This window comes from Meriones unguiculatus, chromosome 5 (assembly GCF_030254825.1).
Source record: "Meriones unguiculatus strain TT.TT164.6M chromosome 5, Bangor_MerUng_6.1, whole genome shotgun sequence".
Taxonomy (NCBI): Eukaryota; Metazoa; Chordata; class Mammalia; order Rodentia; family Muridae; genus Meriones; species Meriones unguiculatus.
In genome coordinates, this window is record NC_083353.1 from 96,981,176 (window position 1) to 97,001,097 (window position 19,922).

At 38.5% G+C, this 19,922-nt stretch overlaps 1 protein-coding gene across 4 annotated transcripts in view; it reads left to right on the forward strand.

Moving 5' to 3' along the window:
• LOC110555893 (contactin-4) overlaps window positions 1–19,922 on the forward strand; it is a 1,034,823-nt gene that overhangs the window by 67,608 nt on the left and 947,293 nt on the right. The window lies entirely within an intron of this gene.

A 19,922-nucleotide genomic window follows, 5' to 3' on the forward strand; every position in this document is an offset into this window, starting at 1 on the left:
AAGGGGAGAATTTTTAGGGCTTTGCTGAGAAAAAAAAAAGAGCCCACTGCCCACTATCATAGACCAAGTACAAATATATGGCTCTCCAGAGATGTCAGACTTTAACCTAATACCTCAAAGCCCCACCTTGCAGAAGCACTCACGTCAATTATAATTCTCATTTCTGAACTGGCCACATATCCTTAGCTAATATTTCTAATATTTATAACTACCTTCCTCTGCTGCCGATTCTTTTTTTTTTTTTTTTTCCACTCTCAGCAACCAACTCAGCAGGTCCTGGCTCTTTTCTTAGAGGACTGACCCACACCTTCAGTTCGACCAGACTCTGCCATTTGTCATCCAGCCTATATTAGTTTGTTGTAGTTTTCCTCTGACTTTAATCACAGAATATAGTCGCACCAAGAGACATCCTAAAGGATCTCCTGCACTCCAGACCTAATATATCTTACCTCTGTTGTGGGAAAGCAATCCAGCTTTCCCTTGGCAATCTGGATCAATCACCACTCCCCCCAATACTGTTACTCCTTTCTTAGCTTTTTTGCTTAAGTACATCAAAAGCCAAAGTGGCTTGGGGGAAATCTGAGCCTTTAGTTCCCCCACTGGAACCAAAATTTCTGGGTCAACAGAACTTAAGATCAAGAGGATAGATGGCAAAAATTTTCCTAGTGGTTGATTAAGAGTGAATTATTTCCTTCTCCTCACCCTTGATTTGTGGACCTATGGATCTTTACTTCAGGAGAAATTGAACCATATATTGGATGCTAATTCAAAGTATATACCACCTTCTGGAGAATCCTACACCATTCCTCTGGGCTGCTGCTACACAATTGGTGCTGTGTTTTCCAAAGTCCATTCCACTTCTCTATCAGCCAAGCTACTTCTCAACCGTGGAGAACATGTAAATAACTGGATTCCATGATTGTGGGCCAACTGCTGTGCTTTTCTAGCTGTGAAGTGAGTTTCTTTCTCAGAAGCAATAGTCCGTAGAATGCCATGGACTAAGGCATTCTGTAAATCCAAACATGGTGGTGTTGGAAAAAGCATTATATTCAGGATAGTTGTATCTATAAACAGAATAAGCATCTACTCCACTAAGTATGAAACATTGTCCTTTCCATGAAGGAAGTTGTCCAGTGGAGTCAACCTGCTACCAGTTTGCTAGCTGGTCACCCTAGGGAGTGGTGTCACATCTGGGACTCAGTGTTGGTCTCTGCTATTGTCGCATCTGGCACTGAGCAGCAACTGTAGCCAAGTTAGGTTTGGTGAGTGGAAGTCCATGTTGTTGAGTGCATACATAATTTCCAACTCTGCCACCATGGCCATTTTGTTCATGGGCCATTGATAAACAGATGATACACAAAGGATCATCCCTACCACTTGATTATTGAACTCTTCTTTTGCTGATGTCATCTTTTGATGAGCATTTACATGAGACACAAATATCTTCACATTATTTTCCTGTTTGCACGTACTATCCACATACTTCTTCAGCAGATATATTTCTCATCAAATTTTCAGTCATTCTCTTCCCAAGTCCCTGATCATCTGGGCCAAACCATTGACCACAAACAATGAGTCAGGGAGCGATTGCACATCTGGTCATTTTTCCTTACAAACAAATTTTATGAAGTGTATGTGTTGCCTGATGTTTTGCACACTGTGAAGATTTTCCTTCTCTGGTGTCTTTCAGGGTCATTTCAGAAAGGGGCTGTAATGCTATATCTGTCCACTTCTGGTGGTGCCTACATAATGTGTGGAGTCAACAGAAAAATAGGCCTTAGACCTCTCTTCCTCAGTCAGTCAATCACAGGGCACAACCCAGGAGGTGCATGCTTGCCAGCAGATGACACTGTAACTTGAGTAGAAGAAACCAAAGATATTTAGGCAATTTCTCTTGGCATTCTTTTTCCAACCCCCACCCCTCAGAATAGCCCACTATATATTCCACAATGTCCTTATCCTGAGGCTACAAACTCTTCCACATTTCTCCCATAAATCAGTTACAAATACCTTACAACAATATGGTCACCATTATCAGAGCAATGGTCCCACTCCTTAGTAACAATTTTCTATAACTTTCTTTTTCCTTTGTTCAGGTCCCTGGTTAAAAAAAATAAAAATAAAAAAATAAATAAATAAAAACTAACGGAAGAAGAGTTTAATGGGGCTTACAGTTTGATGGAATATAGTGTGTCATAGTGTAGTTGCTGTGGTGACGCAGTATGAGTAGATGGTCAAATTGAACTTGCGATTAGGAAGCAACTCATGGACATGGCACAGAGTTAGGCCAATCCCATGTCCTCCTTCATTGGTAAGGCTCCACCTCCTCAAGGCCCTACTACTTTCCAAAACAGTGTCACCAGAAGACAAAGTGTTGGGGACATTTCACATCAAAATTGAATCTCCAATTCTCAGTAATACAATTGTTTTTCAAGGGCTGGTGACCTAGTTCAGTGGTAGAGTGCTTGCCTAGCATGTGCAGGGCTTTTCTCCCTCACACCTAGTTCTGCAAAAACAAAAGAAAAAAAAAAAACAAAAATAACAACAACGAAAAAAAAAAAAAAAACAAGTATCAAGAAATGTAAAATTTGCAAGCCTGGTTTTATTTAGTTTATATCATGAGTAAGATATCCATGCGTAAGATAGCCACAGGGTTTTATAAGCCAATTTTTTCCTGAGCGTTGTGGAGTACTGGTGAGGACTTCAGAGCACTGGAAAAGATAAAAAAGACACAGGAGCTGAGTTTAGACATGGTTCTGTGAAGGCTATCACAGGCTCCTGCCCTGTTCATTTCATGTTAAGTGGACTATCTGTCAAGTGTTTTGAACATTCACCTTTCTGTGCTTTCTCAGACAGCTACTGCAGCATTGCATTGTACAGGAAACAAGAAAGACCTTTTGCTGTGGATTTGTAGACTGTAAGATCTATAAGCAGCCAGTCACAATACCCTCTTTTAGTTTTAAAGCTCTTTGGAATGGTTTGCATCGGTTTCCTGTGATTTCTTTCTGTTCGAAACAATACTAAGACGCCTTTGGCATAGACGTGATGTTAGTTTTTAGCTCTGTGTGACCTTTGACAAACTTTGCATACATTTGTTTTTGGCCTTGAACCACTTGCCTTGGATGTTTACATAATTTAAACATTAGGACATGGCAAATAGTTTTTCTTGTTCTTGAACTTTGAAACCAACGTTCATTTTTTTTCTTTCTCTTTTATGTTTGGTGTTGTTGTTTAATCTCCATTATTTCTTCTGCTTACTTTGATAATATTCCTTTAGAGGTAATTCACTAGTCAAATGCTTAGTTGCCTTTGTTGCTTATGGATAATTAAAGTAGGATGGAAAGGACACACTGCTACATTTTAACTTTTGCTGTCATTGAGTGTCAGTTACACTGCATTCTGTATATGAATCCATAAATATGCATTATATTGGAAATTGGAGGTGGAAGGCAGTTGACAATCACTCCGGTTAAAACCATCATTTAACTAGAAGGGCAACAGGAGATAAAGTGGGAGAAGTGTCTTACCCTTAGGTGCTGTATTTATGCTGATTTCTCATTTAAGAGAAAATACTGCATAGCTCTTAAGAACTTGGAAATGTCAGCATGTTGGTGCACTTCTGTAATTCCTACTCTCTGGAGGCTGAGGTAGGAGGAACTTAAGTTCCAGGCTAACCTGAAATCCAATGTGAGATTTTGGCCAGCCTGTGCCATGGAGTCTGGGGGAACAACACAATAAAATGCGATGAAAACCTGAAAGAAAACCCTTAGGGTTGGGAGTAAGAGAAAAGTGACTGAATTCTAGATAAACGAATTAGTTTTTTGCTGTGACTTCAGATGTGCCACATAGTGAAAGCCCAGTTTTAATAATTTTAAGTGGGGATTCTAATGTGTTTATTACTATTTTCACAGAGCAATGAATGACTGAGCCCAAACCAACTAGGTGCCATTGTGTCTATATGTAGTTACTTTTGACTAAGTTGTTGAAGGGATTGCTGCCTGAATGCATTCATCACTCTGTTCTCCTACCCCAATATACTTGATTACATATTTCTAAGAGCTGGTATCCAAGCATATTCAGCTCTTTTTGTTGTTGTTGTTGTTATGGTTGATCAAGCTTCCTTAGCCTTGGGCTGTATAGCCTTTGTTGCTCTTTGTTAAGAATTATTTCCCTACTTTTTCATTGTAGCATTGTCAACTCCTCATAATTTTTGTTAATTTGTTTTCTAAAATCAGCAACTCTGCCTTATGTCCATTCTGTCTATGAAAAAGAAGCTGTGTAAATCTGGATGTTACAGTGTGAGACATCAGTTTCCATGGCTTGCCACGGGGCTCAGTGGTAGAACATTTGCATATTGTATGAATTCTTGGGCTCAATCCCTAGCATAAGAAATTTAAAACATAACTTATACTCTCCTGGGGCTCATTTCCTAGGGTAAGGATAGAGAAACTAAACAGCTGACAGCATGTTCCTTCATTTACGGATGTGCTAAGTGGTAAATATTAGTAGCATGTGTTATGAATGAATGAAAGCAGGACATTGATTTTCTTTTCATTTTCTTGAGGATTTCTCTGTGAAGTCTTGGCTGTCCTGGACATGCTTTGTAGGCCACGCTGACCTGGAACTCACAGAGATCTGCCTTTCTCTGCCTCCCTGAGTACTGGGATTACAGGTGTGCATCACCATGCTCAGCAATAGTGCCATATTTTAACAGTCTAGTGTTTGCAGAAATGTGGAATGAAGAAAAACAAACAAACAAACAAATAAAACTATGCAACCTCTAGGAACTGACATAAAGTCATTGTGACTAAAGCAAGTATGTAGGAAGGACAGGAAATATAATTGGTGTGCTTATGGGGGTGATTCCTGCTCAGTTTTCTGGGCTCTTTTTATGAACAATGAGAGCTAACTGAAAATCTATAAGCAGATAAATGAGATGCCACAACTAGATATTTCACAAAGATAGATTTGAAATTCCATAAAGAATGAAGGCTAAAAGGAAATCAGAAACAGCTGCTCAGGATAGGAAGTGCCTGGTAGGGAGGAGAGCGAGATCTGAGATACCCAAGGAGCTTTTTGAATGAGTCTGCCATGTGCTTGGGCAGAGAGAGACTGGGAGAGAGGTAAAGTGTGACTTCGTTTCTAAATTGAACTGAGGAGAGCAATGTTAAAATCAGATTTATCCATGATGAGAAGTTTCTCAGATGGAGTCAAAACACATTGGCGTCCTGGTTTCTGGCTAAATTAATTGAAATGAAAAGTGAATGAGAAGAGAAGGCCAGAATGAATACTTAAATATATATCATCATGAGAGAAATACTAAAAGCCAGTAAAGCTCTGAATTTGGAGGTTTCATTATATTAATCAAGAAATCAGGCCCTGTTTCTTGATCTTTTCATGGGAATATTGTGTATGTGTTGTGTGTGTGTGTGTGTGTGTGTGTGTAATGACAATCAGATAAGCAGCTTAGATGAACTAAAATAATCCCCTTTTAATCAAACCGTGGGATAATTAGTCTCAGTTCTTTGATATAACTTAACTGAGCAAGATGTTTGCATCCCAATATTCAGCTAAAATCATTGGCACTTGTAAGCAAAACACAGCTCTTGAAGAGACCATCTTTAGTAGGCACTTGTCCTGTTCCCTGCCTTCTCCTGCTTCCAAGATCTATTGTGTGTGTCCTTCTGAATGGGGATTGAGCATCTTCCCTGGGCCTTCCTTGTTGTTTAGCTTCTTTAGGAGTATAGATTTTAGTATGTTTATCCCACACCATGTGGCTAATATCCACTTATGAGTGAATATATTTCATGTGTGTCTTTCTGTTTCTGGGATACCTCACTCACGATACTCTTTTCTAGTTCCCACCTTTTGCCTTCAAATTTCATGATTTCCTAAAAGCTGTGTCTAAAAGCTGAATGGAAGACAGTATTCCATTATGTAAATGTATCACAATTTCTGTATCCATTCCTCCATTGAGGGACATCTAGGTTGTGTCCAGCTTCTGACTATTACAAATAGAGCTGCTATGAACACAGTTGAGCAAGTGTCCTTGTTGTGTACTTGAGCATTTTTGGACATATACCTAGGAGTGGAATAGCTGGATCTTGAGGTAGTACTATTCCTAATTTTCTGAGAAAGTGCCAGATTGATTGCCAAAGTGGTTGTACAAGTTTACCTTCCCACCAGCAATGGAGGAGGGTTCACCTCTCCCCACATCCTCTCCAGCATGTGTTGTCACATGAATATTTGCTCTTAGCCAATCTGTTGGGTATAAGGTGGAATCTCACTGATCGAGGTATTGAAATAGATGTTGAGACACATAGCCAAACTTTGGGCAGAGTACAGGGAATCTTAGGAAAGAAGGGGGAGACAGAAAGACGTGGAGGTCCTCTCCTATCAGTGGACTTGGAAAGGGGCAAGGAGGAGATGAGGGAGGGAGAATGAGATTGGGAGGGAATGAGGGAGGGGGCTATGGCAGGGATACAAAGTTAATAAACTGTAACTAATATTTAAAAAAAAAGAAGAAAAAGACTTGGAGGGGACAAGAGCTCCAAAAGGAGACTAACAGAGCCATAGAAACTGAGCTGGGGGGCCCTAAAGAGAATGATACCCCAACCAAGGACAATGCATGGAGAGGACCTAAAATCCCAGCTCAAATGTAGTCCATAGACTGAGTCTCCAAGTGGGGTCCCTAGTAAGAGGAGTAGGGACTTTCTCTGGCATGAACTCAGTGATGGACTCTCTGATCACCTCCCCCCTGAGGGATACAGCATTGCCAGTCCACAGAGGAAGACAGTGCAACCAGTCCTGATGAGACCTGATAGGCTAGGGTCAAATAGATGGGAAGGAGAGGAAGAACTCCCCTATCAGTGGACTAGGGGTGGGGCCTAGGGGGAGAGAAAGGAGAGAGGGAAGGAGGAAGGGAGGGAGAGATTGAGAGGAGATGAAGGAAGGGGCTACAGCCAGGATACAAATTGAATAAGTTGCAATAAATGATAATAATAATAAAGCAATCTGTTTGATTTTAAAGAAAACATACAAAAAAATATACCGCTCTTGCAATTTTTAAAATTACTCCAAAGATTTGTATTGCTTATTTTTCTTAGTTTTCAGTGAAACTCTAGGTTGGGAACTAAACATAATGTATATGTGAATGGTGACCAAATAAAATACAGGATGTTGTGTAGTTTTATTACTCATTGCAGAATTTCTATGATTCCAACTTGATTTGTACGTGAATACTTCTATTTTATTTTATTTTTTACACCAGGAGGAATACAGATAGAAACTTGAGTATTTTGCATTCAGAGTTTCAGTGGTCGTATTGACAACTGCTCCCTTTGAAGGTCAGTGTATTATTTACTTGTCAAAGACCACTTTAGACATTCAGTGGGGATACTGAGCCAAGGTGTCAATCTGACGCTGCCGCCTGGGTGGTGACCAGGCAGACTTTTTCTGAGGGTAATTTTCAAGGGCGGGACTGATGGTTAAGGACCAAGATGTCTGCTGATAGTGGCAAACTGAGGGACCAGAACTAAATTACTGGCATTGGCCAGTGCTAGGAGCTTCCTGGTGTAGGCTTACACCGACAATGGTAATTGTTAGCTAGGGCTGTTGGCTTCTAGCATTGGCTTTTCACTGATAGTGGCAAAGTGTCTAAAAAGGAAAAGGAAGAAGGAGAGAAAAGGACCACACACACTCTCTTGATGATAAGGTAAGACTCCAGAAGGTAAGATCCAACAAGCTTCTTTCAAGCTTCTCTTACTTTATGCAAACACATACACACTTAACATACACACATACATACATATGTACACATACATATATTCACATATTGGAAGTATGGAAATGGATTCCATTGTCACCAGCTACTGTACATAAACACATATATACATTATACAGTTGATGCATGGAACAAACCCTGAAGAGTGAGATCTAGACCATGCTTTTATTCTTTTTCCCCAGCTTATCTATGCCAGCAAAAATCTTTTAAGCAGTACAAAAAAATTACAATGTGGTTACATTCTATTTTTCTTTAAGTAAATGATTACAATGAGTATATGTATGCAGCCTCTCCTGATGAGACCTGATAGACTAGGATCAGAGGAAAAGGGAGGAAGACCTCCCTTTTCAGTGGACTGGAGAGGGACAGGAGTGGGGAAGAGAGGGGGTGGAATTGGGAGGGGTTGGTGGAGGGAGGTACAGGGGGGATACAAAGTGAATAAAATGTAATTAATAAAAATAAAAATAATTAATTAAAAACAACAACAAAAGAAATACATGTTTCATATTTTTCTACCCATCATACACAAAACATTTGCTTATCTTCAAATGTTTTGTGTATGATGGGTAGAAAAATATGAAAAACAAGTTATTTCCATGAACATATATATACTTGTAACTAAAAATTTGTTATAAATTAAGAAGGTAAGCAAGCAAGGTAATTTCTCAGCTAGCTTTTCTTTACTGAAAGGCTTGCAGTTTATGGTTCCAAAGAGAGAATCAATTGTCTTAAAAAGCAATCTTATAAATGTCTTAAAAAGAATCGCAAATCTAAACTTTCATATAAAAAACAGAGCCATCTCTACTTTAAATCTTTAAGGTGGACATCTACTCATTAATAATTTTTACTAAATTATATCAGGAAGCTGAGGGCACAAACAAGTAAAAGGAAATCATTTGTCTCAGTCACCTTCCCATCTTGAGAGTGTCAAGCTAGCCAGTGCTAACCTGGGCTATTATTTCTGTTCACCAACCTGTAAAGTCCCTGGCTTTACTATTAACAGTGAACTTTTCTGAACTTCAAATTGTTCTCTAAGATTTTTAATATCAGAGCCCCTAGCAAAAGCATCTTTACTTAATCTTGCCAAACAATCTGTTTTTCCTAAGATTTTCTATGTCAGAGCTATTAGAAAAAAGCATCTTTCTTTCTAAGGGTAGCGGCCATTGCTAACAATCTACATCTGCAGGTTCTTTTCAAGAGTGATGGTTAAATCATTAATCTGCTCCAGCATCCATGCCCAAAAGAGATCAAGCGTTGTTAATCATAAGTGCCAGATATACTGCCCAGTCAGGAGCCGGAAGGCCCGCTAGAGTTCTCATAAACTCACTTACTATGAGGGATGTGGCGTCCACAAGGGTAACAAGCAGAGCTATGCTCCATAACAACACAGAGTCCTCAGAATACATAGTTCTTGGGGTTATGCCTCTCCAAGACAAACTCATCGTGATTGTGCTAACCAATGAGCTGCATTCCATGAGCTCCAGAGCTGTTTGGCTGTTGCTTCTGGATGGCTCCCAACATGGACATTTATCACTTGTTTGGATTTTCAAGCAAAGTGAAGATGATCAACATAAAGAAATTTGGTATAAGATCATGGTATTTATTTAGTGTGTTTTGTTTGTTTTTTACTTTTTATTATTTCCCACTTCCTGTTACATATTACAAGAGAAAATTAGTTCTTCTAAGCCACTGAAAAATCAACAGGAGAGTTTTTCTTTTCATCCTTTGTTCAAAGGGGGAAATGATATTTGGGAAATGTAGAATGTAGAGAAAGTTGCCCTTTGTCATCTGCTGGCCTTTTGGTGTATGGAAATCTGCAAATAAAGGTTTTTGAGAACTTAAAGCTAAATTCAGGAAATATAACACTGCAGTAATCTAAGATTTCAACTGTTTTCAAAGGGATATTGCCTTTGGCAAACAAAGGTTAAAAATTAAAAGCAAAATTTAAAATTCAAGCTAGAAAACTAAGAGGGAGGGAATGGGAGAGATAAAGTGAGATATTTAAAGACTGGATTTGGTTTCTAGAGAAAGCAACCAAGTACATCTTTCTGTAGTAAAGGGGACACATTAGGAAAAAAAAAATGCTTGTGACTGCAAATTCAATATGTAGAAGACTAACAGAATTTAGTTTGATTACATGTGAAAACAGAAGGTGATCTTATAAAATATAGATGAGATCCATAGGATAGGACATGCAAATCATATCCTACCCAGTAATGAGAGCTTTAGGACTAGGGAATCTATGTGGGGAATGAGGAGAAATAACAGGTGAGCTTTCCTTCTAAGCTGAACCAATTCTGAAAGCCTCCACCTAGAATACATTCAGCGAGGGTTGTGAACATGGAACAAAATAAAACTTTTCAGACAGATCATGTTAAAATGTTGAAGTCTATGGTTCAAAAAGAAATACATTATGCAAAATAAATTTGACTAGGGGGTTGTGGGGTAGGATGGAAAGATAAATTGCCTGTCACTCAATTTCTCATCTGCAACACTAACTGCCAGTGAGTAACTGTGAAATTTGCCTTTGAGAAGTCAGTAAAAAGACATGCAGCTTTGGTTTCCCTCTGCTGGCTAGCATAGATTGGCTATTCAGCAAGCTCCAGGAGTCCCCTCCCCATCACTATGACTACATGGTGCTGAGGATGGAACACAGGTCCTTACGCTGCTAAGGCAGGCACTTTACACACTGAATCATCTCCCCAGCACCTCAGGGAAACATTTACATCCTCTATGTCACACTGCCGGACCTTTTGTCTCTAAAGAGTATACATAAATGCAAGGTTTTATTTCTGAACCTACATATACTAGATCCTGATTCCCTACTGACTGATAATCCTTATCTTCCATGAGTTGACTTCGAAAATGCCATAGAAAAGCATGATGATCCAGTAGTTGTTTTCTGCCCTTGGCTTCTTTAAGTGGATATAACAACAGATTCACTATTCACACATGTTATGAGAAATGATAAGATTTCTTTCTTCTTATGACTGACCAGTATTAATTATATGTGTTTATTACTCACTATCCTTTAGCTACCAACAGTCTTATAGATTATTTCTATATCTTGGCTGTTGCCACAGTTACCAGGCAAGTATAGACAGTTACAGAAAATTATGTTCTCTTCTGATATACACTTAGAACTGCAGAGTTTCCTAGTTAGACTTATTTATTTATTTGTTTGTTTCTTTGTTTGTTTGTATCTCCCTGACATAAAATAATATGAGAACAGGAAACTTCAATTAAGAACATTCCTCCTCCTCGGGACTGGCTGCAATGTCCTCCTCTGTGTCCTGGCAAAGCTGCTCCTCCCTCAGAGGGTTGGTCAAAGAGCGAGACACTGAGTTCATGTCAGAGACAGTTCCTCTTCCCCTTACTAGGGAACCCACTTGGACAATGAGCTTCCATGGGGTTCATCTGAGTAGGGGTTCTAGGTTATATCCATGAAAGTATCATGAAAGTATTGGTTGGAGTATCAGTCTTAGACAATACCCCTGAGCCCAGACGTTTTGGTTCTGTTGCTCTCCTTGTGGTGCTCCTGTCCTCTCCAGGTCATACTAACTCCCCCATCTTTCATATGATTCCCTGCACTCTGCCCAAAGTTTGGTTATGAGTCTCAGTATCTGCTTTGATACAATGCTGGGTAGAGTCTTTCAGAGGCCCTCTTCAGTAGGCTACTGTCCTGTTTCTTGTTTTCTCCTTCCAATGCCCCTTTGTCTTTCTAAGGGAGGACTGATCCTCTTACCCCTTCTTGTTTAGCTTCTTTAGGTATACAGATTTTAGCATGTTTCTCCTATCTTATAGGTCTGGTATTCACTTGTAAGTGAGTTTATACCATATATATCTTTCTGCTTCTGGGACAACTCACTCAGAATAATCTTTTCTAGATCCCACCATTTGCCTCCAAATTTCATGATTTCCTTGTTTTTAATGGCTGAGTAGTATTCCATTGTGTAGGATGGAAAGGGAGGTAGACCTCCCCTATTAGTGGATTTGGAGAGAGGCATGGGAGGAGATGGAGGAGGGAGGTGGGATTAGGAGGGAATGAGGAGGGGGCTACAACTGGGATGCAAAGTGAATAAAATATAATTAATGTAGAAAAATATAGATAGATAAATAAATAAAGGAATATTTCTCCACGTTTTTGACTGTTGGCTAGTCTGTAGGGTGAGTTCTTGATTAATGAATGATGTGGGAAAGCCAAACCCACTGTGGTAGGTGCTATATCTGGGTAGATGGGCCTGAGCTGTTCAAAAAAGCAAGCTGATCAAGCCAGAGAACTAGTCAGTATGCAACACTCCTCCATTCTTTCTGCTTCAGTTCTTGCCTCTAGGCTTCTGCCTTGAGGTTCTACTCTGCCTTGCCTTCATGATGGAGTGTGACCAGGATAGTTAAGTCAAACAAATCCTTTTCTCCCCAAGTTACTTTGGTTATTTATTATGACAATAAAAAGGAAGCAAAAACACAAGATTACAGAAACATAAAATAGTTTTATTTTTAGTTACTGACAGACCTCCTTATGATTTTTCCATAATGACCATAGAAATTTGTGTTCTTATCTCAATGCTTAAGGGTTTTCCTTTCCTTACATACCTGCTTCCTTCCATTAACATCAGGGAAACTCAAATCAAATCCACAGAGAGACCTCACCTCACACCTATTGGAATGACCACCATAACACAGTATATAGTTATTTAGCAAGTATTGGCTAAGGTTAGCTTTAATTGTAAAGGATACACACAAGTATCACCTGAGAAGGGTGTCCCAGAGAGGGACCATCTAGATTAAAGTGTACTATGGGTATGTCTGCAAGGGATTGTTTTAGTTATGTTAAAATGTAGAGACCTGTCCACTATGGTTCGTGTATATTCTTGGTAAGGAATCTTGGCATGCATAAGGACAGAGTGAGCAAGCTAAGCCTGAGCTTTGTTATATTAATCCATTGCTCTCTGCTCCTACTGTGGATATAACATGACAAGAGTTTCAACTGCTTTGACTTCTCCATAGTGATTAACATGTAATTTTGAAACAAATATCCCCTTTCTCCCTTAAGTTGCCTTTCTACAGAAAAACTTCTGTAGAAACAGGAAACTAAGACAGTGACTTTAAATGTTGATCATTGAAGTGAAGAAGAGGATAGTATTCAGAGTTACGTGAATATTTCTTTAATATGACATTAAAATTTATGTTCACAGTGCTTCTAGCAGTTGTGAATACTGTACTTTATTTTCTAATGTTACTTCAGGTTGAAAATAAAGATAACAGTAAGGAAAAATAAACTGAAACATTAGACAAAGAGGACCCCTTTGATTTTACTTCTGCCCATTTTTATATGTCTTTCTGGTTTCCATTTATTAAGCAGAATTAACAATGGCGTTATTTCAAGCATGTGGCTAGAAGTTTTACTCTGAAAGTGAAGAGCAAATGCAGAATTAAATGTGTTCTAGTGTACAATTCTCTGATAAAGTGCCTACCTAGCTTGCCAGGGGCCCTTGCTAGCTTCTGTAGCACAGCACTATTCAAGCATCCATGCACAAACACCCACAGAACTTTGGAACACTTTATAAATAAACTGCTGATTTCAACTGAAAACATGAAAATTCCTATTCGTTCAATTATTTCATAACAGAGCCTAAGCCTAATGGAGAACTTCTAAATGGGTGTTGTTTTGAACAAGAAATTCCAACTAAATTGTTTGCTTATCCATTTATTTACTACCCTCACAAAAATTCTTAGCATTATAAACATAGAGTCAGGTATTTACTAATAAGAACTAAAAAAATATGGACGCTTTTGTAAATCTGAAAGGTTGTAGTTAATATATATAAACATTTAATTCAAGAGGCTAGGTGACAAACAAAAACCAAATAAAGCAGTGAAAAGTACTTATTTAAAATGTAGAATTTTGGGAAACATTTACACAGAAAATATAAGGAATTAAAGAACATAGGCTGTTTTAGAGACTGGGTGAAAGTCAAGAATGTTTGGCATGCTTGGATTAGAAAAACCAGAATTCCCAAAAGTGTTTAGTATGAAATACCAAAAGGATCTGGAGTTTCACAAGGAGAACAGAAAAAAAATCTGGGCCCAGGGGTCTTTTCTGAGATTGATACTCCAACCAAGGGCCATTCATGGAGATAACCTGGACCCTCTACACTGAGGTAACCAGTGGCATCTCCATCTCCAAATGGGCTCCCTAATAAGGGGATCAGGGACTGTCTCTGATATGAAGTCAATGGCTGTCTCTTTGATCACCTCCCTCTGAAGGGGGGAGCAGCCTTACCAGGTCACAGAGGAAGACTATGCAGCCGTTCCTGATGGGACCTGATAGGCTAGGGTTAAATGGAAGAGGAGTAGGTCCTCCACTATTAGTGGACTAGGGAAGGGACATGGGAGGAGATGAGGAAGGGAGGGGGGCAGGATTGGGAGGATATGAAAGTGGGGCTACAGCTGGGCTACAAAGTGAATAAATTATAATAAATAAATTATAAAAAAGAAATAGGCATATTGACATGAAGTAGTTCTTAAAATTATTTATTGATATATTTATGCAAGAATAATTTGTAGTTTTCCTTGATAAAATAAGTAAATATTTGATTCATGGAAGAATAACCTTTCTGGTTATTAAATGAATCATTAATGAAAGACAAATGGGAGCTTCTTTTTTCATTTATCTTAATGTATAAGCTACATAGATTCGATGTCTTCATATTTAAGTCCTAGAAGAGGCTGACCAATTAATTACCAATGATTTAAACTGCTTTAGAGTTTTAAAACTAAAATTAAGAGAAGATTCATTAAATTGGCATCATTTAATTTGGCATGCTTATGTATACTTATAATCTCAGCATTTGGGAGATAAAATAAAGGGATAAGAATTTTATTGTTGTCCTTCTTCGTAAGGCAAATTGGAAGCCATCCTGAGATCCAAGAGACCCTGGTTCAACAAAACAAAACTGCAATTCATAAGAGAAAAGCAGTGCAGCCAAGAATGGCAGAACACTCCTTTAATCCTAGCACTCAGGGAGGCAGAGGCAGGCAGATTGCTATAAATTCAAGCCCAGCCTGGTTTACAAATTGAGTCTAGGACAGCCTAGGCTATATAGAGAAATCTTGTCTCAAAAACAAACAAACAAACAAAAAACCACCACCCCCAAAAACAGAAAGAAAAGAAAAAACAGTGCAGGAAAAATGGCAGAGTATGTAAAACCACCAAGTCTAATCACCTGGTTTTCCTGGACCCATGATAGAGGTTAAAAATTGTCTATTGCAAGTTGTCCTCCAAAATGCTATGAGGACATATTAAATTCTCAAATACCAGAATTAAATATTCAAAAGAATTCATAATTCATATTTCTTTACATGGAAATGTGTATAATAAAATATAAAATAATTCATATTTAATAAAATTTACAAAACTAAACTATACTATATAAAATAATTAAATATATGAATATAAAATTGGTGTATTATTCTTTACTGTAAAAAGTAAAAATGTATCTTTAGAAAGAAAGATTTGTTGGTCTCCCTATGGGACTCCTGTTCCCCCCATGTCCCTCTATCCCCACACCCCTCTTCTTCCATAAGGCTCCCTGTGCTCTGGCCAAAGTTTGGCTCTGAATCTTAGCATCTTCTTCCATCCCCTGTCATGTGGAGCCTTTCAGAGGACCCTCTGTAGTTGGATCCCATCCTGTTTCCTCTCTTATATGGCTTCTGCTGTCTATCCTGTTTGCCATTCTGAATGAGATTTAAGCATCCTCCCTCAGGTCCTCCTTTGTGTTTAGTTTCTTTAGGTCTGAAGATGGCTATCCAGTGTTATACGGCTAATATCTGCCTATAAGTGAGTATATACCATGCCTATCTTTGTGTTTCTTGGTTACTTTACTCAGGATGATCTTTTCTAGTTCCATTCATTTGCCTGCAAATTTCATGATGTCCTTGTTTTTAATAGCAGAGTAGTATTCCAATGTGTAGAGGTACCACAATTTCTGTATCCATTCCTACAAGATCCGAGCCCTGGGGTTCATGCAGAGGCTGATGCACCAACTTAGTACCATGCATTGGAGAGGACCTAGACATCCTGCTCAGATGTGGTCAATTGGTAGCTCAGTCTCCATGTAGATCTCCCACTGAGGGAAGCAGGGGCTACCTCTATCATGAACTCGGTTGCCTGCTCTTTGATCATTCACACCTTGAGATGAGGCCTTGTCAGGCCACAGAGGAAGAGGAACCAGGCAATCCTGATGAGACTTTACAAGCTGTGGGCAAATAGCAATGGTGGAGAACTGTGTCTTTCAGTGGACTAGGGGGAGGGAATAGGGGGAAAGAGGGAGGGAGGGTGAGATGAGGGAGACTTGAGGGAGGGAGCTTCAATCGGGATGTAATGAAAAAAATTGTGGAAAAAAGGAAAATTAAAAATTAAAAAATAAATTTCTAAAAAATTTAAAAAAGAAATCATAAAGATACAGAGATTTTTCTTCATCTATTAATACTCTTGGTCAACAGTGCTCTGGAGATAATAGTATGGAAGTAACAAAATCATTGATAAATAGCCAGAACAGGCTAATCTTCAATCCATTCAATTTACTCTTGGTCCCTTCAATGAAAGTTTCACAGTCACTGAAGGCATTCAAAACCAATTAGTTCAGTAACATGGCTCAGTATAAAATCAGCAACCCTACTAGCTTTGTGTACTATTGTCAGTAACAGAAAACTGAGTGCAAATAACTGCCACTGAAGACAAGTATAAAGACATTATTAATAGATGTACACAAAAAAGGAAATAAGAAAACAAGCACGATTTGAAGACTGTTACCACTGACTCTAATCTAGAACACATTTCCTGTGTAATGCTCAGTTCTGCCTTTGACTTCTGTTTATGTCAAAAATTGTAATATATGAATTCATTGAAGTTCAGAAAATAATTCACTAATTAAACAAAATCCTACACTACTTTATTAAAAGCCAGACCTAACAGAAGCATCTTCCAAGGCCGTAGGTATAAAAGGCAAAACAAAACAAAATAAAAATCTAAAAAAAATGAATAAATTTTATTTTCCACAAAAATTTCACTTCAAAATCTATTTTTTTAAAAAACTGTCCTCTACTCTTGCCTGATGCGTCTAAAACAAAAAGGGGGAACTGTAGAGAGCTGCGGAATGCTATGCCTTAAAGATGGAGCTGGTTTCCGCCTTCCACCTTCCCGATGGTGAGTGCTCTCTGTCACAAACAACTCCACATTTGGCTAAGGCCGAGGATCTGGCTTGCTTCCATGTATGTGGACCTATCTGCATTGCCCCCGTGGCACGCCTGGGTTGGCTACCCAGAGGCTATTTAAGCTGTGGGCTGGCTTTCCCCGGGGTCCGAGGATTGTTCAATGTTCCTGAATAAACTGCATTGAAAAAAAAAAAAAAAGAAAGAAAAAGGGAACCTTAACTGAGAAAATGCTCCCATCACACTGGCCCTGTAGGCAAGCCTGTGCCTTTTTAAAAATGAATGGTTGATGTGGGAGGGCCAAGCACATGGTTGGGCTCTAACTTCAGCTTACTTTGAGCGTCTTCCCTGGCTTCCCTTAATGATGGAGTATGACTTGAGAATTATAACCCAAAATAAATATTTTTCTCCTCAAAAAAAAATAAATAAATAAATAAATAAAAACTGTCCTCATTATATACAGAAGACCTGACTACACCCAGTAGTTTCAAATTTTCACAAATGAGTTCTTCCTCCTGCTCCTCTTCCTTATCTTTTCCCTCTACCACTTCTTCGTCTTTTTCCTCTTGATCCTTTCTTCTTCCTCCTCATCTTTTTCCTTCTCCATTCCTCCTCCTATACCTCATCTCCCTACTTCTGCCCATTTCATAGAGTAAAGGTAGCGTAGGAGTGATAAATCTAATGATCTGAAGTGAAAGAGGCTAGAAAAGTTTAGCAGATTGAGAAGCGAAACATCAAGGAAGAGAGAATGGAAGACATTTTAGCTATACCATTTGTGAAGTACTGTGCATATGGCTAGATCCATAGCAACAGAAGCCACAGTTGGGAACTTAAGTGTGTATTAAATATCCTGTACAGAGTGAACAGCAAAATACACTGATAATCTCCCAAAGGCAGAGCATCATTTTCTTTTAATAGGTTGATAGCTAAGAAAACTTACAACAACGGGAATTGCTATGGTAGATGAAAATGTGGAATATTTTTTACTTCTAAAGGAGTTTCTTAACGTGTTCCATATCCAATAAAGATACAAGAGTTTTCTTAAAAGTGCATTTTTAGATATGAGTTTCCCATAAACAAATATGTTCAAATGAATGCTTGCTAGAATATTCCTATTACAACAAATAGCAGACATCTAAATGACTTTAGGGAACAAGAAATGGATAAAAATGATATGTGATTACAGAAAGTATTAACTTTAAGTAATGACGAAGTTATTGTACATAGGGTGATGGAAAAATATTCATATTTTAGGAAAAAAAAGAGTTAAGGAAGTATAAATTGTTTTCATAGATTTACAATACCATTTATTTATGCTTCTATGTACCCTGTGTATATAAGGAAGAAAACAATGAAAAATTAGTTCCAAATAAAAAAAAATGGGTAGAGATGAAAGAGTTGATATTTTTAAGTTTACTTCTTTGTATTCAATCTTAATGTTTATGTTATATAGCCGAAGCTTTAATATACATAAAAATATAGACATTTCATCTTTCAGTAAATACCAGTGGGCTGCTGCATAATCCATCCTATCATCAAACCAAACAAAACCGCAATTCTTGGAGGTGTTTGAATGGCACAAAGCAAGCCTCTAGGTAAAACCTTATTTTTGCTGTTTGTTCACAATTATAAGACAAACCAGAATCTTAGCCATGAAAGACAAGAAAAGATCATTTCTATAAAATAGTTACTTGATTTACTCTCAGAATTCTGTGTATAGAGCTCTTGAAGTATTTATTATTAATATTGTCACTTATGCTCTGATATGGACAATGGTCCTGGAAACTGAATGTTATTTTCTACAGTACTAAATTCCCATAACTTGCCCCAGACTTCCTGGAACACATGTGCAGGATCTATATTTTAGCACTATGCTACATGATTCCCGAGGATGTTATCACTTGAAAATCATTATTTTACTTCATCAAGGGAAAGTAGTATACTATGTTAAGCATTATTGCAAATGGGACCTTCCTTTTCAGAATTCATTGTAAAGATTAGGATTTGTTACTAGTAACCCAGCCCATAAGGACCTCTGTCTTAGTAAAATAATGTTTTCTGGATATATAGAAAGTTTAACTGTCCCTCAATGGAAGAATGAATACAGAAAGTGTGATACATTTACACAATGGAATAATATCAGCAATTTAAAAAAAAAATCATGAAATTTGCAGGCAAATGTGGGAACTAGAAAAGATCATCCTGAGTGAGGTAACCCAGAAGCACAAAGACATATATGGTATATACTCACTTATAAGTGGATATTACCCATATAATATAGGATAAACATACTAAAATCTATAGTCCTAAAGAAGCTAAACAACAAGGAAGACCCTAGGGAAGACACTTAATCCTCATTTAGAAGGGCAAATGACATAGACATTAATGGTAAGAGAAGACAAGGAACAGGGCAGTAGACTTCCACAGAGGACCTCTGAAAAACTCTACCCACCAGGGTTTCGAAGGAGATACTGAGACTCATAACCAAACATTGGACAGAGTCCTGGAAACCTTATGGAAGAAGAGAGAGATAGATAGTCCTGGAGAGGATGGGAACTCCACAAGGAGAACAACAGAGTCCGAAAACCTGGGCCTGGCAGCACCTCCTTACAAAGATCGATACTCCAACCAAGGACTATGCATGGAGAGGACCTAGACTCTCTGTTCAGAGGAAGCCCATAGGGTGCTCAGCTTCCAAGTGGGTCCCCTAATAAGGGGTACAGGGGCTTTCTCTGACATGAACTCAGTGGCTGACTCTTTGATTACCTCCCTTTGGAGGTGGAGCCTTGCCAGGCCAGAGAGGAAGACGATGCAGACAGCCCTGATGAGACCTGATAGGCTGGGGTCACATAGAAGGTCAGGAAGTCCTTCCCTATCAGTAGACTAGGGAAAGGGCATAGAATAAAAGGGAGAGTGGATGTGATTG